Raw genomic sequence first — 22,548 nt, 5'->3', positions numbered from 1 at the left:
ATGGGATGCATCTGTCTTTCCCTCAATATTTCTAAAAGGCAAATAAGAATTGACTTACCACAGCAGATGGAGTAAGAGAAGGATATAATCAAACCTCTTGTTCAGCACAAATCCATATTGCAGTAAAAGACGTCACTTGCCTGCTTTAGAAGTAACGTTGGGATCACCATTTTCGAAGGTCCACAAACTTGGCCCAAAGGAGGTATGCAATGGTGGCTGAAGGTTCCCTGCATGTTCTGCCTTTTCGGTGTGCAAAGTTGTTTAATTTAAATTCAGTTGTAATCTGATTCCATTTTATTATCTATTCTGATGCCATTTTATTATTACCTCAAATTTAGGATGAAAGGCAATTTAATTAAAGCTGAGACAATAACCAGCAGTAATGACACATACCATGACTAGCCCTCCATAGTGAATGCAACGGAATACAACTTAACTTATGTCAAGCAGTTAGTCAGAAATCTAAAATCTCACATGATGTGCTACATGCTCCATCTAACCTGAGATCTAATATGCACTTAACCCTGGATGTAGATTTGCGGAAACATATGCCTTCACTTAATCTACTTGAGAAAATAATTTCAGAATAAACCAGAATAAAATCAAATGTAACAATTTATTATCAGTCTGGTAAAAATATGTATTATGCCAATTACATAGCCAATTTGAAGATACCAAATCAATAAAAGACATCAAGTTCTCCAAAATGAATCTAAGAATAAGAGACACACACCACACTACAGGCTTTGTGACTACAGAATCATTCTGATCGTCTTGCATTATTTCTTTAAGTACTTCAGACCAAGACAAACATCCCCTGAGATGGAAAAAGGAACTAACAAGTGGAATTTACATTGATTATGTAGAGTTATCACCTCTTGAGACAAAATTAATTTTCCATGAAAGACACTAGGAAATGGCACACCCTCTACATTTCAAATGACACCAAACATGACTGTAAATATCACTTGCAATTGACAATTCTGAGTGAGCTGGATGAAGGGAAGGATAGGTGAAGGGAAGGAGGAACCGATGCGTATGTGAGAGACATTATTCCACATTTTCGCTCAGTGAGATGTGGAAACAGATGTCTGTATATTAATGCACTGTGTGTGTATTGTCCGTTTCAGAAAATCAAAATGTCTCAGATTCTGTAATTCTTACAGTATAAAGCTTTGAACAATTTAAATCCTCAATAACTGAATTCTCCAGAGAAGGTAACTGTCCAGGAACTGGAATAAGAACCCCTTATCTAAATTATTGTCAGTGGTAATGATCAACAGCATTGGATACACAGAAACTACAGAGATAAAGTAGAAAAAACTGGAATGTTCCTTTAAAATGCAATGCACTGAAATGTTTATTAAAAATCTTAATTGCTTATTGTGATGAGTGGGGCGGGGCCGAGAGCCAAGAGCCATGGGAATGGGTTGAGGCCGGAGTAATTGGAAATGAGCGACACCTGTGCCACTAAGTGGTCTCGAGTCCCACGGAGGAGCTCCGGAAGGATAAAAAGAAGGAGTTACGACAGTTAAGGACGAGAGAGGACAAGGCCTGGATTTTATTTTGTGTGTTGGTTTTGTTTTTTGTTTGTTTTGTTATTAAAGGTTTATTTAAATGTCCGCCAGTTCCCGCCTCCTTCTTCCGGACTTACAAACTGCGTTACACTGGTGCCGAATCCTGGGAGGAGGAGATGCCAGCCACCAGATATGTGGAGGGACAGCTGCTATCCGTGAGGTACCCACAGCCATCGTGATTGGTTTTCCCGGAGAGGGAAGGGGGGAGTAGAGTGCAGTCTCGGGAGTACCCCCTGGCCTGTGAGGGGCAATTTAAATGTCTGCCGGTTCCCGTCTCCTTCTTCCCATCTTACAAACTGCGTTACACATAAATAAAATTATAAAATGCATATTCACTATGAAATAGGTTAGGTTTAGGTTAGATTATGCAAGGGTTAGGGTTAGGGGATATGTTTTGTGCTTGTAAATGTTACATATTAATGGTGGAACTATGATGTCATTTTGAAACCGAAAACCCATAAGCAAGTTACCATTTTAGCACTTCGGATTTCATTGACCCAGAGTCAATTGGTTTTCTGAATGGGATTTTGGTTAAATCCCTTAAATAAGGTCTGTGGTTCACACAAGTTCAAACATTTTCACATATTTTTAAACAAAATAAAACACCAGATACACCCCACTCATGATTTTTTTTAAAGCTATTACATTTCTTAAAAAAAGATGGTTGCTAACAAGTTTCTAAATAGGACACAAAGTGCTGTCGGAGACATTAAACGTCTTCGTGTCGAATAGGAACTAGCCTTGTGTTCTTGCAGTTTTTAGATTTCCTAATTTGTAGTTCAATCAATTGTAGAATAACCAATTAATAGTTTTCAGAATTTTATATTGTTTTTCAACAATGATTTTTTTTTGCTTTGCTGCAAAGCGCAACCACATTTTGTGGACACAATGCCTTCAACCCCCCATAGAGACCTAGGTCATGGCAAAATTAATGTTAATTGTTTTCAGAATTTAATAAATTTTAATAAAACTATTTGTTTAATTAAACATTTGAAGACACTGCTTGCTAAAGTGCTTTATTTATCTCTTGTTATCTCCCAGTTATATATATATTGTGAGCCGTGTCCTGGGCACCTATCAGCGTCGCCCTGGCAACGAGGGAGATTCACCTGCACGCAATCATAGTGGGCTGATCGGACCCAGCTGAAACGGATGAGAAGAGGACTATAAATGCTGCGCCAGAAGGTGACACAAGGAAGAGAGGATCTTCAGATGACTGAAACTAACGTTGTGTCTCTTGTCCTTCCAGAAAGCTGCGGATCGACCAGCCCGCCACACGAGCACCGGACACCAAGTCCCCTTGCACTCAGCCGGCCGGCAAACAGGATCATGTGGCACCGAGGATGAGCACTGGACACCACAGGATTCAGCACTAATCAAAGCACCTGTCTATAAATACACCCTCCGGGGAATTCATTTTTGCACTAAACCCTGTCGTGTGATTCTTTAGCCCGTGAGATTACTGAATTTGGGCAGATTACTGAAGGATCACTGACTCACACGATTGTACTGGTTCACCAAGTTGTTTTTTCCCCCCCCTCTGCTTTCTCGTCAGGCAGTGACTCCCTCCCCAACTATGGAAGAGCTTCTCAAGCACCTGACGGAAATAAGCCTTTGACAGCAGAGGATCGTCGAGCACATGGCCACTCGACAGGGTGAAACAGAGCGTGAGGTTGCCACTCTCCGCTTCACGGCCGCTCAGCGGGCCCCGCTGCCGGACCTCCGCATGCAAGCCACCCAGCTCCTGCCGAAGATGACCGTCCACGACGATATAGAGCATTATCTGGGAATGTTTGAAACCATCGCCGCTCGAGAGGACTGGCCCCGGGAAGAGTGGGCGTGGATACTGGCACCGTTGTTAACCGGGGAACCCCAACAGGCCTACTTTTCCATGCCAGCCCGCCAAAAGGAATCCTATGATGAACTACGGAAGGAAATACTGGGGCGCGTGGGTTTGTCTCCCATCGCCGTGGCCCAATTGTTCCGAGCCTGGGAGTATAATAGTCGGTTGCCAGCCCGCGCCCAAGCAGCCGAACTCAGCCGCCTCATCATCACTGGTTACTCGCCGGGAGCCCCAGTGCCGCCCAAGTGGCTGAACGTGTCGTCGTGGACCGGTATTTGTGCGACTTACCACGGCCCCTTCGGCAGGTGGCCGGAATGAGGAATCCCCGCACCGTGGGAGAGCTCGGCGAGGCTGTTGAGCTAGCGGAGACGACGATGCGACGAGAGGCTGGGGAGCGAGCACCGCCATTCCCCGGAGGGTGTACCAGGAGCGACGCACGCCAGAGGGCACCCAGCGCACAGTCAGCAGGTTGTCAGGTCCCGGCATACAGGATGAGCCGATGCCCACGGAGCCACCACCCTCTCCCAATCGCGCCTGGCTGGCAGGCTGTGCCGTCCACCCCAGACCGAGGTTTCCATTAACGGCTGACCGTATACAGCCCTGTTGGAAGTGCGGTAAGCGTGGTCCAGTCCTCCTTGTTTCCCCCACGGATGGGAACCAAAGCTCGCCTCTCCATTACCTGCGTCCATGGGGACACCCAGAACGTGCCCACCCGGCGGGTAACACTCTCCATGAGGACTGACACCTGGCCACTGGAAGTGGGCGTAGTCAGGGACCTGCCCGTGCCCGTCCTGCTGGGGAGAGACTGGCCAGGCTTTGACCAACTGCTCACCCAAGTCACCCGGCCTGCCAGCCCTGCCGGGAACCGCCAGAAGAGGAAGAACGTCAGCCGTGGTCCCCGACGGTGCCCTGTCCTCCTGGCTTCGGAGAGCGCCCGAGATGGTGAATGCCCCCCCCCCAAAGTGCTAACCTTTTCTATGATGTGTTCCAGCTGGTACGGGTGGGGGAAGTTTTATGAAGGAGCAGCTTGGGGACGACCGGCTAAAACACTGCTGGAAGCAGGTGAGAGTGGTTGAGAGAAAAGAAGTACAGTGGTTTTGTCAGGCCTGTCCGGAGTGCCAAAGGACGTCACCACAAACTCCTCCCCCAGCTCCGCTAATCCCGCTGCCCATCATTGTCCCCACTCATTGTGATTTTTGGCCAACAGTTTTTTGATGGAATTAAACAGTCATTTAAAAGGAGAAGACTTAAAAGATGCTTCAAGTCTCCATGTTGTGAAAACAGGCTCCAGTCATACATACAGCTCCCCTGACTGCCAACTAGATCCTGTGCATAGCCAGTAATCCTTGACCGTGATAACATATAAAATGCATTTGAAGAAATGTTATAGTTACTCACTGAGACCTCCCGTTGCACTTCATACTCTGAGATTTTAGGCAGACAGAGCAAAAACAGCAAGGCAAGAGTCATAATTGCCATGATAGAATTTGCACACCACAGAGCAGGGTAGCCGGGGTATAGTTTGAAGAAACAGAGCAGGGTATTTGGAGTGTAGCTAGTAAAAGATCCAGGGTTATAGCTGATAGCTAGTAAAGACCCAGGCTGCAGCTGGTAGCTGATGGAATGGAGGCCAGGCTAAAGCAGGAGCCCAAGCTGTAATTAATATAGTCCCAGGCTGTAACTGGTAAAGTCAGAGTGATACAGCTTTACACCAAAAATGATGAACACAGAGATGCAGGCAAACGCCTAGCCCAACAGCAGATGGTTTGTAGTTAAAGGTCCAAACTGTTTTAACGCAGCACATGGAATAGTTCTCCTGTTTAAAATTGTTAATAGGTTGTGGGGCAAACCACAACTTTTCAATTTGGTTGCACCAAACGTTTTTTTAAGGCAAAAAATACTTTGAGAAGATGTTAAAATCCATTAAAAAACTGATTAAAACTAGTTAAAACAAACAAACACTAAACAGGACAAAGGATAAGCTGCCATCTTGGAAAGTGGGCGGGACCCCACTACGACTATGATCTTGGTGGAAAGATGTGAGAGTAACAAGGGGGAAACTGGGGGTGGTTGGGGAGTGACCCCTGACAGACCTGAGAAAGCTGACCAGATCCAGGAAAGTCCTTGTACATTGCCGTTGGCGGTGCCAGCCCGGTGGTGAATGGTGAAATGGAAATCCTAGAGCCCGAGGTTACCCTGTGGGGTAACCATGGCATTGGTTTCTTTGGCTCTGGACATCCATTGTAGGGCCACATGATCGGTGCACAGGGTGAACTTTCATCCTAGCAGACAGTAACGCAGCTCCAGGATAGCTCATTTCACGGCGAGCGCTTCCTTCTCCACCGCAACATAGTTCTTCTCGGCCGCTGTCAGCTCTCTGCTAATGACCTCCAGACCACTCGCTCGGGCTGCCCCTTCCTGGTCAGGTTTGTCAGAGGAGCATCTATAGAAGAGAAGTTGGGAATAAAACAACGATAGTACCCCGCAAACCCCAAAAAAGCTTGTACCTGAGTCTTGGTGTTAAGCCTGTACAGCTTCGACTTTCTTTTCTTGTGGTTTGATCAGGCCCCGGCCTACCTGAAACCCCAGATACTCCGCCTCGAATAGAGCCAGGTGACATTTGTGGGGGTTGGCGATTAGTCCGGCCCTCCGGAGTTCCCATAGCACTCTCCGCAGATGGTCCAAATGATCCTCCCACTGCTCTGAATGGATGACCATGTCGTTGATGTATGCTGCCGCGTATTGCTGATGCGGCCGCAGCAGAATGTCCATCAGTCTCTGGAAAGTCACATGGAGCCCCGTGAAGGCTGAAGGGAAGTGACAGTGACCACTGGTCGTAGAGAATGTGGTCTTGGGCTTGGCGTCCTCTGTCAGTGGCACCTGCCGATATCCTGTTAGGTCCAAGGTTGATATAAAGTGGGCCCTCCCCAGGCGATCGAGTAGTTCATCCACACGTTGCATCAGGTATCCATCAAATTCTGATACTTCATTGAGGCGGCGGAAGTCATTGCAAGGTGGGTGCCATCAGGTTTTGGGACCAGGACAATTGGGCTGGACCATGGACTGCGGGAAGGTTCAATTACCCCCAAATTCAGCGTGTGTTCCTCAACAGCCTGCCGACGAGCCTCTGGGATCTGGTAGGGCCATTGCTTAACCCGGGGACTGTGGAGAACACATCAGAGAACTGACCGATCAGGTGTTGCAACTCCACTTTCTCACCAGCTGACAGGATGGGGTTCGTGTCCTCGGTCACTGGTTCCACAACAGTGGGGGCAGCGGTTAGGTCCCGGGTTCCTACCCATCTCTTAAGCAAGTTGATATGATCTAACTGCAAGGTGTTCCATTTTCCTGGTTGGCGCACCAGATACGTCACTGGACCCACTCTTTTTATGACTGTGTCGCCACTGTGGGTACTAGCAGCATCACCTGATCTGTCGTTTGGCACTCTTTTGGTTGGTCATAATGACGTTGTTGGGCTCGTTGCGCTTTGGCCATATGGTCCCGGACTAATGGCATTACCCGTTCAATCTTCTGCCACATTTCGGTCACATGTTTGACTACCGAAAGTTGGGGAGAAGGCTCCTGTTGTTCCCAAGCCTTTTTGGTGACATGCAGTAGCCCCCTTGGCTGCCGGCCGATCAGAAGCTCAAATGGTGTGAAGCCTGTGGCCGCTTGGGGGACCTCTCGGAGTTCGAACAAGACATATGACAGTCACGTCCCAGTACCTTTTATCTTCTGGGGTCACACGTGTCATCATTTGCTTGAGTGTCTTATTGAAGCGCTCGTTCAGCCCAATCAGTCTGGGGATGATACACAGCGTCCTAAGTTGCTTGACTCGGAGCAACCGTCAGAGGTCGGCCATTAACCGGGACATGAACGGGGAACGGAGCTCCTGCTCAATCTCCCCCCTTTTGAGAGGCCAGGTGTTCCACAATTTGATGCTGACAGAGACTGACCTCAGCCAGGCATTGGAGTAGCTCATCCGTCTCTTCATGGGATGGAGTGCTTGCTTACCTGGGGAAACACAGGAAAAAAAAACTAAGTTGAATCAACGGAGATAACTTGTTGGTATAAACTTACACTTTTCATGCCCGACATTTTCCACCATCTGTCACGGGGTGGAAGGAACACACAAAAAGGAGAGTCAAGTCAAGTCACCTTTATTTATATTGCGCTTTAAACAAAATACATTGAGTCAAAGCAACTGCACAACATTCATTAGGAAAACAATGTGTCAATAATGCAAAATGACAATTAAAGGCAGTTCATCATTTAATTCAGTGATGTTGTCACGGGATGACAAGCGGGAGGAACTATCATCCCGGGAAATGTTTCCGGGTGGGGGTTATTTTGGTGCGACACTGGGCCAGTTCCGGAGTTTCCTTTCATGGATTTTATCGAGACGCCGCAATGTAATGAAGAGATGAGTTGCAGCTGTGAAAGGGAGGAAAGTTGGCAGCGATTGGGCTGCAGACTAATCAAGGGAATATAAAAGGGACATTGAGAGCGAGAGGAAAGGAGGACGAAGTGGAAAGGACAAAGTGGGAAAGACAGAGCAGGAAGGACTAGAGCGGCGGGAAGATGGAACTTTGGTCACAGCATTTGGGGATTTGGAGGAAACGAATTCACAGCATGAACGGGAAGAGGATTGGGAAGTGGCTGAACAACTCTATCATCTATACAGCAGCTAAGTGCCCTTTTGGATATTCTCTTGTGAAGCCCTCTTGTCTTTGATATTTGTGGGTAGTGTCTTTGAATTGGTGGAAGACTTGGATTGAAATCCTGTTGAAATATCCCTTACAGTGTGGGAGAGTCAAGCCTTAGATGGCAGAAGTAGCAGGCGGCGACCGGAAGCGGGGGCTGTATTTGCTGTGAGTTTGTTGTGGACTGCAGTACCTAGTGTGAAGTGAACACATGTGATTCTCTGAGGTGATTAATTGTATACATGAGTGTGGGTGGATATTCTGCTGTCTGCTCTGAAGGAAAGCCGCTGTGTGTGAAGATCTTGTACTACTGCCTGTCCCATCAACTGTTGTCAAACTTTGAAGAGCAGCTGTGGAGGGAGGCGATTTGATCATTGTCTGGTTGAAGTTCCGCTGTGATATTCTGAAATTAAATTGCTGTGAATAGTCTCTTGTTACAAGTGTTCCATAGTCTGTCGCTGCCCTCTTGGAGGAGAAGCTGTTATTTGTCGTGGTCCGCCTGGAGGAGAAGCCATTTGTCCACTGCTGCCCTGTTGGAAGGAAGGCCACTGGGTGCTGCTCTTCTGCCGCTGAATGTTCCACTATTTGTTGGCATGCCTGGAAAGAAAATTGCTGGGTGACGTATTATATCATGTCTGCTCTATATTCCACTGTCATACTCTGGAGATAAGCCATTGTGTGGAGCCTCTCATTATAGACTGTCCCATTACCTGTCATCTGCCGCGAGGAGAAGCCGCTGAGTGAAACCAACTCACCACTGAACGTTCCACTACCTGCTAACACACTTGGAAAGGGAACCGCTGGGTGAAATACTCTACCATTGTCTATATTCTACTGTTATATTCTGGGAATAAATGATTGTTTGAAAGCTCCACATCACAGCCTGTCCTACCATCTGCCACCTACCTCGAAGGGAAACCGCTGAGTGAAAACATCCCCTACTGAATGCCTTCCTGTCTGCTGGTACCCGCTGGGTGATGTATTCTACCATTGTCTGAAGCTAAGCAGGGCTGAGCCTGGTCAGTACCTGGATGAGAGACCTCTGAGAAAACTAGGTTGCTGCTGGAAGAGGTGCTAGCAGGGGGTGCTCACCCTGTGGTCTGTGTGGGTCCTAGCGCCCCAGTGTAGTGATGGGGACACTATACTGTCAACAAGCACCGTCCTTCGGATGCGACGTTAAACCGAGGTCCTGACTCTCTGTGGTCATTAAAAATCCCAGGATGTCTTTCGAAAAGAGTAGAGGTGTGACCTCGGCATCCTGGCTAAATTCGCCCATTGGCCTCCGACCATCATGGCCTCCTAACAATCCCCATATCTGCTGATTGGCTTCATTACTCTGTCTCCTCTCCACCAGTAAGCTGGTGTGTGGTGGGCGTTCTGGCGCACTATGGCTGCCGTCGCATCATCCAGGTGGATGCTGCACACTGGTGGTGGATGAGGAGATACCCCCTGATCATGTAAGCGCTTTGAGTGCTATGAAAGCGCTATATAAATGTAAGGAATTATTATAATTATTATTATTAAGTGAAGTTGCTGTGCAAAAATCCCCTTAACACTGCACACCCCACTATCCGCTGGCAACCTGGGAAGGAACCGCTGGGTGGAGTAACTTACCATTGCTCGTTCCACACTCTGCTGATGTGCTCCGGAGGTAAGTTGCTGTGCGGGAGCTCCTCATTATAGACTGTCACTTCAACTGCCATCCGCTCTGGGATAAGAGACCGTTGAGTGAAACCATCCTATCCTTGGAGGGCCCACTATCGGCTGGCATATAGCGAGAGGAAACCGCTGGGGGAGGTAATTTACCTTTTGTATGCTTCTTGTTTAGTCGACATCCTTTGCATATACGCTGTTGTGTGAAAATCCCTTGATACAGTTTGTTACCTCACCTGTTGTCCAGCGGGTGTAGAAAGGAGCTGCTGTGTGTTTGTGTGCCACTGTCAAGCAGGTATTAGTCACCGAAGAGGAATCACTACATACATCAGAAGCTTGGGAGGGACTTGTGGAGTGGAGATCTCTTGAGTTTTCTCTGTGCTGTTATCTGCCCAGTGGAAGGATTGAGGGTTCCCCGTTCGGTTGACGGTTGGATAGGGATTGTCATGCCAAACTCCCCACTGCTGCTGAACTGAAGAAACGGAGTGGGAACTCCGTCAACGTGTGTTTTAGTGATTAGGGTTTTAACTAAATAAAACTGTACCTTTTTATACTGACCTGGTTGTCCGTCTGTGGTGTCTCTGGATAAACTCCTCGAGGTGGTACATTAGTGGGGATCGGGAACCGGCCCGTGACAATGTCATCTCTGTTCAGTTTAAATAGTGTCTGTGCATTTATTTGCAATCAAGTCAACAGTATCGCTGTAGATGAAGTGACCCCAACTAAGCAAGCCAGAGGCGACAGCAGCAAGGAACCAAAACTCCATCAGTGACAGAATGGAGAAAAAAACCTTGGGAGAAAGCAGGCTCAGTTGGGGGGCCAGTTCTCCTCTGACCAGATGAAAACAGCAGTTCAATTCCAGGCTGCAGCAAAGTCAGACTGTGCAGAAGAATCATCTGTTTCTTGTGGTCTTGTCCTGGTGGTCATCTGAGACAAGGTCTTTACAGGGGATCTGTATCTGGGGCTCAAGTTGTCCTGGTCTCTGCTGTCTTTCGGGGCTGTAGAGGTACCAATCCGCCATCTGGTCTGGATACGTACTGGATCAGGGTGACTGCGGTGACCCTCTGATCTGAGAGCTCAAAAGAAATACCCCGGAGGGTGGATTTATTCACAGTCATAGATTTTGAGTGAATAGTGGGCATGCTGAGTGTCCAAGTGCTCTCCGTGTGGGTCTCCCGGTGCTGAGTGCTCTTCCGTGCAGTGTTGCTCTGGTACTGATCGGTCACACACTGGTCACTGAAGAAAAAGGAGCAAACACAGGTTAGTTCTCAGCTGCTTTAGAGACATTAGACTCCCCCTTGCCGGGCCTCACACAGCTTATCTGGCCACGGGCAAATGAGTCTCAGGTGTGGCAGATCAGGCTGTGATTACTTTCTACAGATGAATCTAGTACGTTCCCGACATACTCGACACAAAATATATATATATATATATATATATATATATATATATATATATATATATATATGATAATTAAACAGGAGAAAATAATATAATTTATCCCTCCCTCCCTGACGGCACTTGCTGGCACTTGATAGACTTTATCCCTCATGCTAGCCCTAACAGCTCTGCTAAGTTAACCAGAATGTAGCCTGCTTGGCTCTACATGCCCAGACCTATAATGATTCTTGTCCCTCTCTTTGCTCTTTTTTTCATCTGTGAAAAAGGACATGAGTCTGAAAATTGACAGAGACATGGCTAGGTTTCAAAGAATGTATGCTTCAGAGAAGGTAAGTGCACTAAACAGAGGTATGCATACGCGCCGAACAATCATTCAAATATGCATGATGATAATCTGAAGGTACAATTATAATAAAAATTATTTATAACACAAATAGAAACTATCTAAAAGAGCACGTATAATCATGTTATATATATATATATATATATATATATAGAGAGAGAGAGAGAGAGAGAGAGAGAGAGAGAGAGAGAGGTGTGGAATAAAATTCATCCACAGTTATTTTTAATTATCATGAACAATGTTTCTAAAAATATGTTTAAAGGTTGTCCGAATCGTTGTGGTGATGTTGAAGTCGAGTGATCATTTGCTGTAGTTTGTTCATAGCTTAATGTTAGCTTTTTAGTTCTGCTGCTTGAATTTAGGCTTTAAAATTCATTAAAAAAATATATTATTTTGTGAAGATTATCATAATGGACAAAATGCGTAAGATTCATGAGCTGTGGTTTAACACAAAGCATTTTTTTTTTTTGTGATAATCCAAAAGCCTATTAATATAATCCTGTTGGCTTTTTGTCAAGGGAACCAGTGCGATGCCAACAGCTGATAAACACAAGACCAAACTGGAAAAAGAGGTGATAGTGGTGAATATTTCTGAATAAGACTTTTGGAATAAAACCTTACACTTGAAGGTAAATGCTTTGTTCAAGATTATCTTAAATGTTCATTGTGTCATCTCAAGCATGATCTCCATTACTGTTGTCTCTTTGGTAAACAAGTACACACATTAATAAAATAAAAAAGATAACTTCCACAACAAGTGTTTATTTGCACTAGATTCTCGCCTGCCGAAAACGTAAGAAATACCATGACTCCGTCTGCCACACTTGGATGCCTGTGGACTCACTGCCCAATTCCAGCCCAAGTCAACGTTTACTTTCATTTTAATTATATATAAACATCTTATTATGATGAATGCAATTTTAAAGTAAAGCACTCACTTGATTAAGTTAGCATGTTATTTACACAACAATTTATTAACAATACTATACAATTAAAGCAAAATAAATTATTAAAATTAAAAAAATAAATCAGAAGTTATATAGAAAGTATATATAAAACATAACATTTTGCGAAATTACCGTTGCATTTATTTATACATGGATACAAAAATTTAGTAAACACTCATGAACACTTTACAATTTACAATAAGGTTTAACTCGTTAAGGAGCTGAAAATAGACCGTGCCATAGACCAGCTCAAACATGGTCTAAAGTCTGGCACAATGTTTTTTCTTTGTTATTTAAAGAGTCTACATGCTGCTTTTAAACACAGGGACACACAGCAGCACACAAACATGCCAAATATAAAAAATGTAAGTATTGCAATGTATAAGATTTTTTTTTTTTTTTGTAGGCTAAATAAATATATATATATATATATATATATATATATATATATATAAATGCCTACATGTCATAATGGATAGTCATCACATGTATCAGAATTAGGCTATCTAAGCCCCGAGTGCACCTGCGCAACTAATACCATTAATTATTTTTGAGTGAACAATACAAACTTTTTCTTGGTTGTTGCCCATTTTTAAATCGCTCAGGAACATGTCTTTCCACAATCCGGTGACATGTTTGTTTGGAGTTTTCATTTCTGCACCTGTAAGGAGCAAATAATATACAAGTATCTATTAGTAAAGATGTCAAGTTGTTGAATGTAGTTCAACAACTTGAACTACATTAAATTTATGTTGTAGCAATGCACCTGTTATTTGACAGACTATTTACAGCACTAACTCACCGTTGTTACGAAAATCATTTAGTCCCCTTCATACTGTCCATACCTGACAAATGTGTTTGGTTTGATTACCAGCATTCTTCAAAGTATCTTCTTTTGAGAACTGCAGAAAAACAAATATCAGAAGTTTGGTAAAACGTAAATAAAAGAATTCTGGTTAACTATACATTGAAGTAAATTAGTAAACACTATTCACCAGTCATGGCTATGCAGGAAAAAAATAACTGTGAACACTCCATTAAATGCTTGAAAAAATGTTACCTATATTTTGGCAGAGATGAGCATCTGTACATGTACAAAAAAAAAAAAAAAAAAAAATCACACAACAAAATGAGATGTTATCATTTCATATTAGGTAAACAATTTAATAATGCAATTGGAAACAAGGTAACTGATATGAAAACTAAAATCAACTAGCGTTAATAACATTTATAACACGATTTCAATATTCATAAGGGTTACTTTTTTTTAAGTTTGTGCGTTTAAATGCTGAAAATACCTCAGTATTGTACTTTTTATTGCCTTCAAAGTAAATGTTAAATTTTATAGAACCCAATTTCACATTAAATACATAAGAATTATTATGAGATCACATTGCCATTTCAATTTGTTACAGAACTGAATACTCAATTAGCTTAAACAACACCAAAGTTTTAGGTCTTTAATTGCATTCTTTTGTAATGTACAGTATTGTTCAAAATAATAGCAGTACAATGTGACTAACCAGAATAATCAAGTTTTTTCGTATATTTTTTTATTGCTACGTGGCAAACAAGTTACCAGTAGGTTCAGTAGATTCTCAGAAAACAAATGAGACCCAGCATTCATGATATGCACGCTCTTAAGGCTGTGCAATTGGGCAATTAGTTGAATTAGTTGAAAGGGGTGTGTTCAAAAAAATAGCAGTGTGGCATTCAATCACTGAGGTCATCAATTTTGTGAAGAAACAGGGGTGAATCAGGTGGCCCCTATTTAAGGATGAAGCCAACACTTGTTGAACATGCATTTGAAAGCTGAGGAAAATGGGTCGTTCAAGACATTGTTCAGAAGAACAGCGTACTTTGATTAAAAAGTTGATTAGAGAGGGGAAAACCTATAAAGAGGTGCAAAAAATGATAGGCTGTTCAGCTAAAATGATCTCCAATGCCTTAAAATGGAGAGCAAAACCAGAGAGACGTGGAAGAAAACGGAAGACAACCATCAAAATGGATAGAAGAATAACCAGAATGGCAAAGGCTCAGCCAATGATCACCTCCAGGATGATCAAAGACAGTCTGGAGTTACCTGTAAGTACTGTGACAGTTAGAAGACGTCTGTGTGAAGCTAATCTATTTTCAAGAATCCCCCGCAAAGTCCCTCTGTTAAAAAAAAGGCATGTGCAGAAGAGGTTACAATTTGCCAAAGAACACATCAACTGGCCTAAAGAGAAATGGAGGAACATTTTGTGGACTGATGAGAGTAAAATTGTTCTTTTTGGGTCCAAGGGCCACAGGCAGTTTGTGAGACGACCCCCAAACTCTGAATTCAAGCCACAGTACACAGTGAAGACAGTGAAGCATGGAGGTGCAAGCATCATGATATGGGCATGTTTCTCCTACTATGGTGTTGGGCCTATTTATCGCATACCAGGGATCATGGATCAGTTTGCATATGTTAAAATACTTGAAGAGGTCATGTTGCCCTATGCTGAAGAGGACATGCCCTTGAAATGGTTGTTTCAACAAGACAATGACCCAAAACACACTAGTAAACGGGCAAAGTCTTGGTTCCAAACCAACAAAATTAATGTTATGGAGTGGCCAGCCCAATCTCCAGACCTTAATCCAATTGAGAACTTGTGGGGTGATATCAAAAATGCTGTTTCTGAAGCAAAACCAAGAAATGTGAATGAATTGTGGAATGTTGTTAAAGAATCATGGAGTGGAATAACAGCTGAGAGGTGCCACAAGTTGGTTGACTCCATGCCACACAGATGTCAAGCAGTTTTAAAAAACTGTGGTCATACAACTAAATATTAGTTTAGTGATTCACAGGATTGCTAAATCCCAGAAAAAAAAAATGTTTGTACAAAATAGTTTTGAGTTTGTACAGTCAAAGGTAGACACTGCTATTTTTTTGAACACACCCCTTTCAACTAATTGCCCAATTGCACAGCCTTAAGAGCGTGCATATCATGAATGCTGGGTCTTGTTTGTTTTCTGAGAATCTACTGAACCTACTGGTAACTTGTTTGCCACGTAGCAATAAAAAATATACTAAAAACCTTGATTATTCTGGTTAGTCACATTGTACTGCTATTATTTTGAACAATACTAGGGGTGTAACGGTTCACAAAATTCACGGTTCGGTTCGATACGATACACTGATGTCACGGTTCGGTTCGGTTCGATACGTTTTAGATACAGCAAAATGTAAAAACATCTCAACTTTTCAGAATGCCGCAAGCGCACCGCGGGTCATGTGACAAGAACCAACCAATCAGCTTCATCCTTTCCCGTAACAACGTTGAGAGCTCAGCCAAGATGAAGGATCAGCTGATCATAGTTGTATATGGATTGCAATTTTGAAATAAATTTAGTAGCAGAGCTACTGCAAGCGATTTTTAGAGCTGCAAATCCATTTATCCTTCGCTGAAATTTCCGCGTCTCATGGAGAGAGCACGTCATTGTTGCTTAGCAAAGACAGACGCCTCATGAGCGCTTCTGCCCGAGCGCTTTGGAAAGGAAACCACTCTCTTGCCATCACCATTATAGCTTAAAGGGAATCCAAAGTGCACCCAAACACCAGACCTGTTGGTTATTGGAGGATCTTCTCATTTCTAGTCTGTTAAACGCATTGGCTATTTTGCAACGAGCCTTCAGCGCGTACTGAGTGAGCGAGCGCCTGCTGAGTAGCCTAACATAAACATATAAGATGGTGTTTTTTTCTTCTTCGGGAGTGTCAGGGGCGTTGCCTGTTACGTTGTTTGGGTTATTGGGCTACCTTGTTGAACGCATATCATTATATTTCTCTCTCTCTCTTTTTTTTTTTTTTTTTTCAAATATAATTAAATACTCCAACGAACCGTTCGGTATACATAATGCGTACCGCGTACCGAACCGAAAGCGTCGTACCGAACGGTTCAATACGAATACGCGTATCGTTACACCCCTAAACAATACTGTATGTTTCTGGACTTCTTCCTTATTTAAACAAATGAGGGGCAATAACTCATCCCAGCTTAGTCTACTGACAGATCAGATACATTGCATGCACAATTCTAACATTATTTTATGTATGAGAGTAAAGACATACTAATGTCTTTCTTTTTTTACACATAGACACACAAAATTGCCACTTGCACTTACACGCACAAATTTTGTTTCACTTATGACAACCAGCGTTGTCTGCATCAACTCTAGTGAAGTATAACCACACTTTGGAACGTTTTGCTGTCTTCACCATCATCACTCTTTGTATTAAGCAGGAGTTTTCGTACCGTAAGGGGCCGTTCACATATCACGTCTAAATCGCGTGGCAAACGCTAGGCACGCCGCTTTCAGATTTTTTTCCCCAAAGCCTTCGGGCACTTGCGCTCCTGAGGAGTCTGCCGTTGCTAAACAACCATGACCTCCTCTCTCCTTGAAGACGCGGTAATTTCAGCAATGGATAAATGGATTTGCAGCACTAAAAACTGCTTGCAGTAGCTCTGCTACTAAATTAATGTAAAAATCCACATACAGCTATCAGATGTTCCTTCATCTTGGCTGAGCTTTCACCGTTGTTACGGAAAAGGTGAGGAAGCTACATGACCCGCGGTGCGCTTGCGGCATTCTGAAAAGTTGAGATGTTTTTAACTGGATGTGGTGCAGAAGCACCTGTAAAAAACGAGCTCGTCGCCATCCGCTTCCATACCGTGAGCCTACATTTGAAATAACGAACTTGAGCGCGCAAAAGACGCAATATGCGAACGGCCCCTGTTGCGTGTGTGTGCGCCGTGCTCGTTCTTGTTGTGTGTGTGTGTGACTGACAGACAGCCTCCGCGGCGCGCATGAGACAAACGTCTTAATAATATCGTAAATTAGAAATGTTTGGTAAGATAAAATGTGCACGATAACATTATTAATCAAAAATACATAGTACATTAATTTTTTTCCCTCCAGTACCAAAAGCAGAACTGATAGCGTCAGATCTTACTGATTCTACGGTCTTTCATAATTTAGCCCCGGGGCCAGTTTAATACCGGGTTACAGCTGCAGTGCTCAGATGATCAAGGGCTCTTTAAGATATGCTGGTTTAACATTTACCCAAGACACACAATTATGCATAATCTCATTTGGAAGAAACTATTATCTAACAGGGAATCAGGTGTCCATTTATGGTCAATGGTTACCAACCATGGTCATGGAGAACCCTCAACACTGCACATTTTGGATGACTTCCTAATGAAACACACTTGATTTACCTCATCAGCTCCAAAACCACAAATCAGAGTGTCAGATACAGGAGAGATCCAAAATGCTCCTTTCTGGGGCTACTTCAGTACCAGGTTTGGGATCCTATGCATTAGGTTGTCTTGTGTAGAAAGATGAGCTTTAGCATTAGCTCTCCTTTCAGGATAGTTGTCCAGGTTATGTCCGTTGCTGGAGCGGCTAAGAAGGCTCTGTTTTCTACGTAGAGTGTGAGAGCGGCCTATAGTGATTGAAATCACTGACAGGATGTGCTATTTGTTTAGACACGTGGTGCTGCATACTGAACAGAAATAGAAAATTTAGACCCGACTTTAAATGCAGCTGACAAAAAATCCTGCTGTGCCACAGAGCGCCATTCACATAGTTTTTCATTAAATTACATTATATTCGCCCGAATCATTGTTAATGTACATAATGAATTGTATACTGAGCATTTTCATTGAAACATTTGTCTTTCATGGCTCTAATAAAATCTGTTTGCATGATTTATGGAGCTATAATAAAGATTGCTCTTTCCGTTTGCTCCGTTTTTTTTTAAAACACTGAACTTCAAACTTATCTATGCCTCATTGTTCATTCTTGAAGTAATCTTGGGTCCGTTTGGTGAAAAAATAAACTCTTTTAAACCCGCTGCTCTTTTATTTTGATTAGATAATCAAGTGTTCAAGGATAGAAGCAGTTAGAGAGCATAAATTATAATTGTAAGGCTCTATGTTTTCCGCGACCCGGAAACCACGGATGGAAATCCTGGAATCCATTCATAAAACAGTTTAGCCCGGAATGATGCTTGCAGTGATTTCAGCATCTGCTGTCTCACTAAATGAGGACAAAATGACATGAACAACATCTCCAGAACTAGAGTCATTTGACTGTTTGATTTGAGCAAAAGCATCATATCACATGCACAGAATTTTGTAATAAATTCACGGCTACCTGTCAAAATGTTGTTTTGAGGTCTATTTTTCAGTAGAATGTATATAGCCTATGACTACTACTAAAATGAAACAAACATTACTTTTTAAGGAATGATCACACAATATTGTGTGATCATTAATTTTACAATTAATTAGGTGATCTAAGTGTTTTAATTTTAATAGTAAATCCCCTTTGTTTGCAAAAAAAAGTTTGCTTAATTTTCAATATTTAAAATATAAATGAAATTAATGTTTCATGCTTTATTTGATAACAATAAAAATTTAAATACAGAATTTTTGAGGGGAAAAAATAATTAGGCTTCTTTAAGAAGGGCCCTAAACATAAACAACTTTTATTAAATTGATGTGAAAATATATAAGTTTCATGATTTAAATCAATTAGACTTGCTTTATGATTAATAAACTTTAATTTAATAAATTTAAAAGGATTGGAGAAAAATTTAAATGCAAAAAACAAAATCCAGAAAAATTTAAACGGAAGTAACGGGAAAAAAAAAAATGAATTTAGGAAAAAATAAAATGGATTTCATAGGGCCCTATTGGTGTGGTGCGTTCACATTTGCATTTGATATTACTATTATTACTTTTATCATTATTACCACTACTACAAACCTGATTCCAAAAAAGCAAATTGTGAATAAAAACAGAATGCAATGATGTGGAAGTTTTCTATTTCAATTTTTTTTATTCAGAATACAACATAGATGGCATATCAAATGTTGCATTTTGAGAAATTGTACCATTTGTATCAAGGGAAAATTGTATCGGGGTCAATTGTATCAAGGGAAAATAAGTTGATTTTAAATTTCATGGCATCAACACATCTCAAAATAGTTGGGACAAGGCCATGTTTACCACTGTGTGGCATCCCATCTTCTTTTTATTACAGTCTGTAAACGTCTGGGGACTGAGGAGACAAGTTGCTCAAGTTTACAAATAGGAATGTCCCATTCTTGTCTAATACAGGTTTCTAATTGCTCAACTGTCTTAGGTCTTCTTTGTCGCATCTTCCTCTTTATGATGCGCCAAATGTTTTCTATGGGTGAAAGATCTGGACTGCAGGCTGGACATTTCAGTACCCTGGATCCTTCTTTTATGCAGCCATGATGTTGTAATTTTTTAATTCATAATCCATTAAAAAAAAGTATAATATGTTATATCAACTCATGAATATTCATAACAACAATTATGATACATAATATATAATACTTACGTATTTGTGGTTATAAGTTTAAAAGTATGATTATTCATAACACACAGTGAACAGCATATTAAATCAACTTCATGTACATTATAATGGACTATATCATATATTGACATTGTTTATTTAAGATCTGCTCAGTATCTTACTACAGCTTGTGAGTAGATCTTTAACCACTTTAAGTAGCATCAGAAAACTGGCTAGATATTAGACTTATAATACATTATAGCTATAAAAAATATAATACATTTTTACATGCATTATAATGCCTTAAGAATACTCTTACGATGTATTATAAATTCAGGCTTCATAGAAAGTGTTACCTTAATCTGTAATGTACTTGTATTACAAAAATAAAAATACACTTTAATATCACTAATCAAGCATGTAAATAGGTATATACATATTTACCTAAGTGTAATCAGATTGATTTATGGCCCTTGTCATCCCTGTAAGATCTCACATGTAAACTCTCCTGTGTATTTTGTATGTGTGTTGGCTTTGCAAAACTCCCCGATTCATTCTTGTATTGTTCTCACCAAACGACTCTTTCACACCTCCGCCAGGTATGACACATTATCCGCATTATTCTTTTATCATTATTATTTTGTTTTTATTCCATCTTTATTAGCCTTTATTGTGGTTTTTCAGGCTTTACAAGGACACAAAGCAACGATCTCACTTCAGTCTCTCTTTGCATTTAGAGCTTATTTATCAAAAGTCTTACTATAAAAATACAACAAAACATTTTCTTACGACCTTACATGAATTATTGAGACAAAAATGCATTATGAAGAAGAAATGCACCTGCTATTAGTAGCATTGGAGCTAACGTTAGCATCAAGCTACATCAGACAATTTATGAAATTATTAGTACACTTTTACTCAAAACTCACTTTAAACCCCGATCGAGTGTTTATAATAACTTCCTTTAGCGATCAGGGGTGGAATTTGGTCGTTTACTGTTGCAAAAATATGTTATTTGTAGCCTTTTTCATCGCTGCACAAGTTAGCATTTCCGATGTACATTTTCAATTTTTTTTTAATAAAAACGCCCCAGATCTCAAGAAATTCTCATACCAAGCTTTACTATCGTAATCGCGGGTTTATTATTCGGATATTTCGTGTGTACAGAGGTGTTTCAGTGTTGTTTTGGCCAGATAACTACCAGGAAGTGTGCAGGAAGCATGTGACACGATGTGGCAGTGTCCGGTTATGACACTCTAATATTGACATTGGGAAGGCCCAATCGGAGTCTGAGTGACACACAGCACGAGCTGACAACACAGCAAACACACACACACAGATCGCTGGGAGAGGCTGTTTATCATCAGATCGTGTAAATCCGTGGAAAATGAATAGAAATGACAATTCTGTCTGAAGAAATATGAAGTAAACATCAGTAAATATATCCATATATCTCCGTGGATATGTATCTTTGGTCTATAAATCCTTATTGACGCTGTTCAGTGAGTCTATGTGAACACAAATAAACCACTGCAGATGTGACTGAATATGAGTGAGTGGTGAATTTCTATTCAAAATGTGGCATAATACGGATTTATTATTTTGCACTCCTGACATAAATCACTAAATATCTGTCACTGCAACAATGTTTTATCAAAATATTGGTCAAATATCGAAGCTAGAGTCTTTAAACTTTCAATTGATGCACAGTTTGTCCAGATGAAGTAAGACCGTGATGTATAATGTGCTGTGAAAGTGAAACAATAATAAACTGGGGCCGTCATCGATGTTTGCATGCAAAGGGGTTAAAGTTATACTTTAGTATAATTTAATTACAACTAAAATATACTCAGTAAAAATGACGGTCCTCAGACCCACTTCATCTGCTAGGAAGACTGGCCCAGAGCCTGCTTGGAGCAGGACCCAATGAAGCACACTTGGCAGGGGCTCCCACTCCGCCTTGTGACTCCTAAGGGGAACCAGTCTCGCTGCAAAATAGCACATTTCAAGTTAACTAATCATTAACACACTTGAAGCATACTGACAATAAGTCTGGCTACAAGTATACTTGGTAAACTTTTTTTCTTCCACTAGGGTTTCCACCTCATGGCATACAGTTTCCTCATGGATGGAGCTCTGGATTGGAGGAACTTCCAACTCTGAGCAGGGGCGAGCCCTCCACCTATGAAAGGAGGTCCCTCCTGACGGGAATTTCCCACGAAGCAGAGAAAACAGGGCACATCTGTACCATGGCATCCATCCTCAATGGAGATGGATGAGTCAAAGAGAGCACCAGAGGGGACAGTGCAATGTCTCTTGAGTCTGAAACAGTTCCACCTGAGCCTAGCCAAACATTCTCCAATCTGCTTTACCGCCTCAGGTCGAAGCATCCAATCCCCGGGCCTCGGCCCCTACCTCAACAGGATGCCTGCTCCCATATTCAGATTGCCAGGAATGTGAACTGCTCTCAGCGAGAGGAGTTTGCCCTGTGACCACACAAGGATCTAGTATGCTAGTTTGTACAAACAGTGTGAATGCAGACCCCTTGGTGGTTGATATAATAGAACACCGCTGTGTTGTCAGTGCTCACCAACACATGGTGACCTCTTAGGTCTGGGTAAAAGTGTTTTAGTGCTCGAAGCATGGCTAGCATCTCCAGGCAGTTTAAATGCCATGTCAGATGGTGACCACTCCACAGACCGTGGGTCACCATATTATTTCGAGGTTA

At 42.1% G+C, this 22,548-nt stretch overlaps 1 protein-coding gene across 1 annotated transcript in view; it reads right to left on the bottom strand.

The window, feature by feature from the left end:
* LOC127946068 (uncharacterized) overlaps nucleotides 1–22,548 on the bottom strand; it is a 431,051-nt gene that overhangs the window by 65,589 nt on the left and 342,914 nt on the right. The gene's annotated exons all lie outside the window — the stretch shown is intronic.

Source organism: Carassius gibelio, chromosome A24 (assembly GCF_023724105.1).
Source record: "Carassius gibelio isolate Cgi1373 ecotype wild population from Czech Republic chromosome A24, carGib1.2-hapl.c, whole genome shotgun sequence".
NCBI classification, from domain to species: Eukaryota; Metazoa; Chordata; class Actinopteri; order Cypriniformes; family Cyprinidae; genus Carassius; species Carassius gibelio.
Note: the sequence above shows the minus strand (reverse complement) of the source record. Positions and strands in the feature narration are given on the sequence as shown.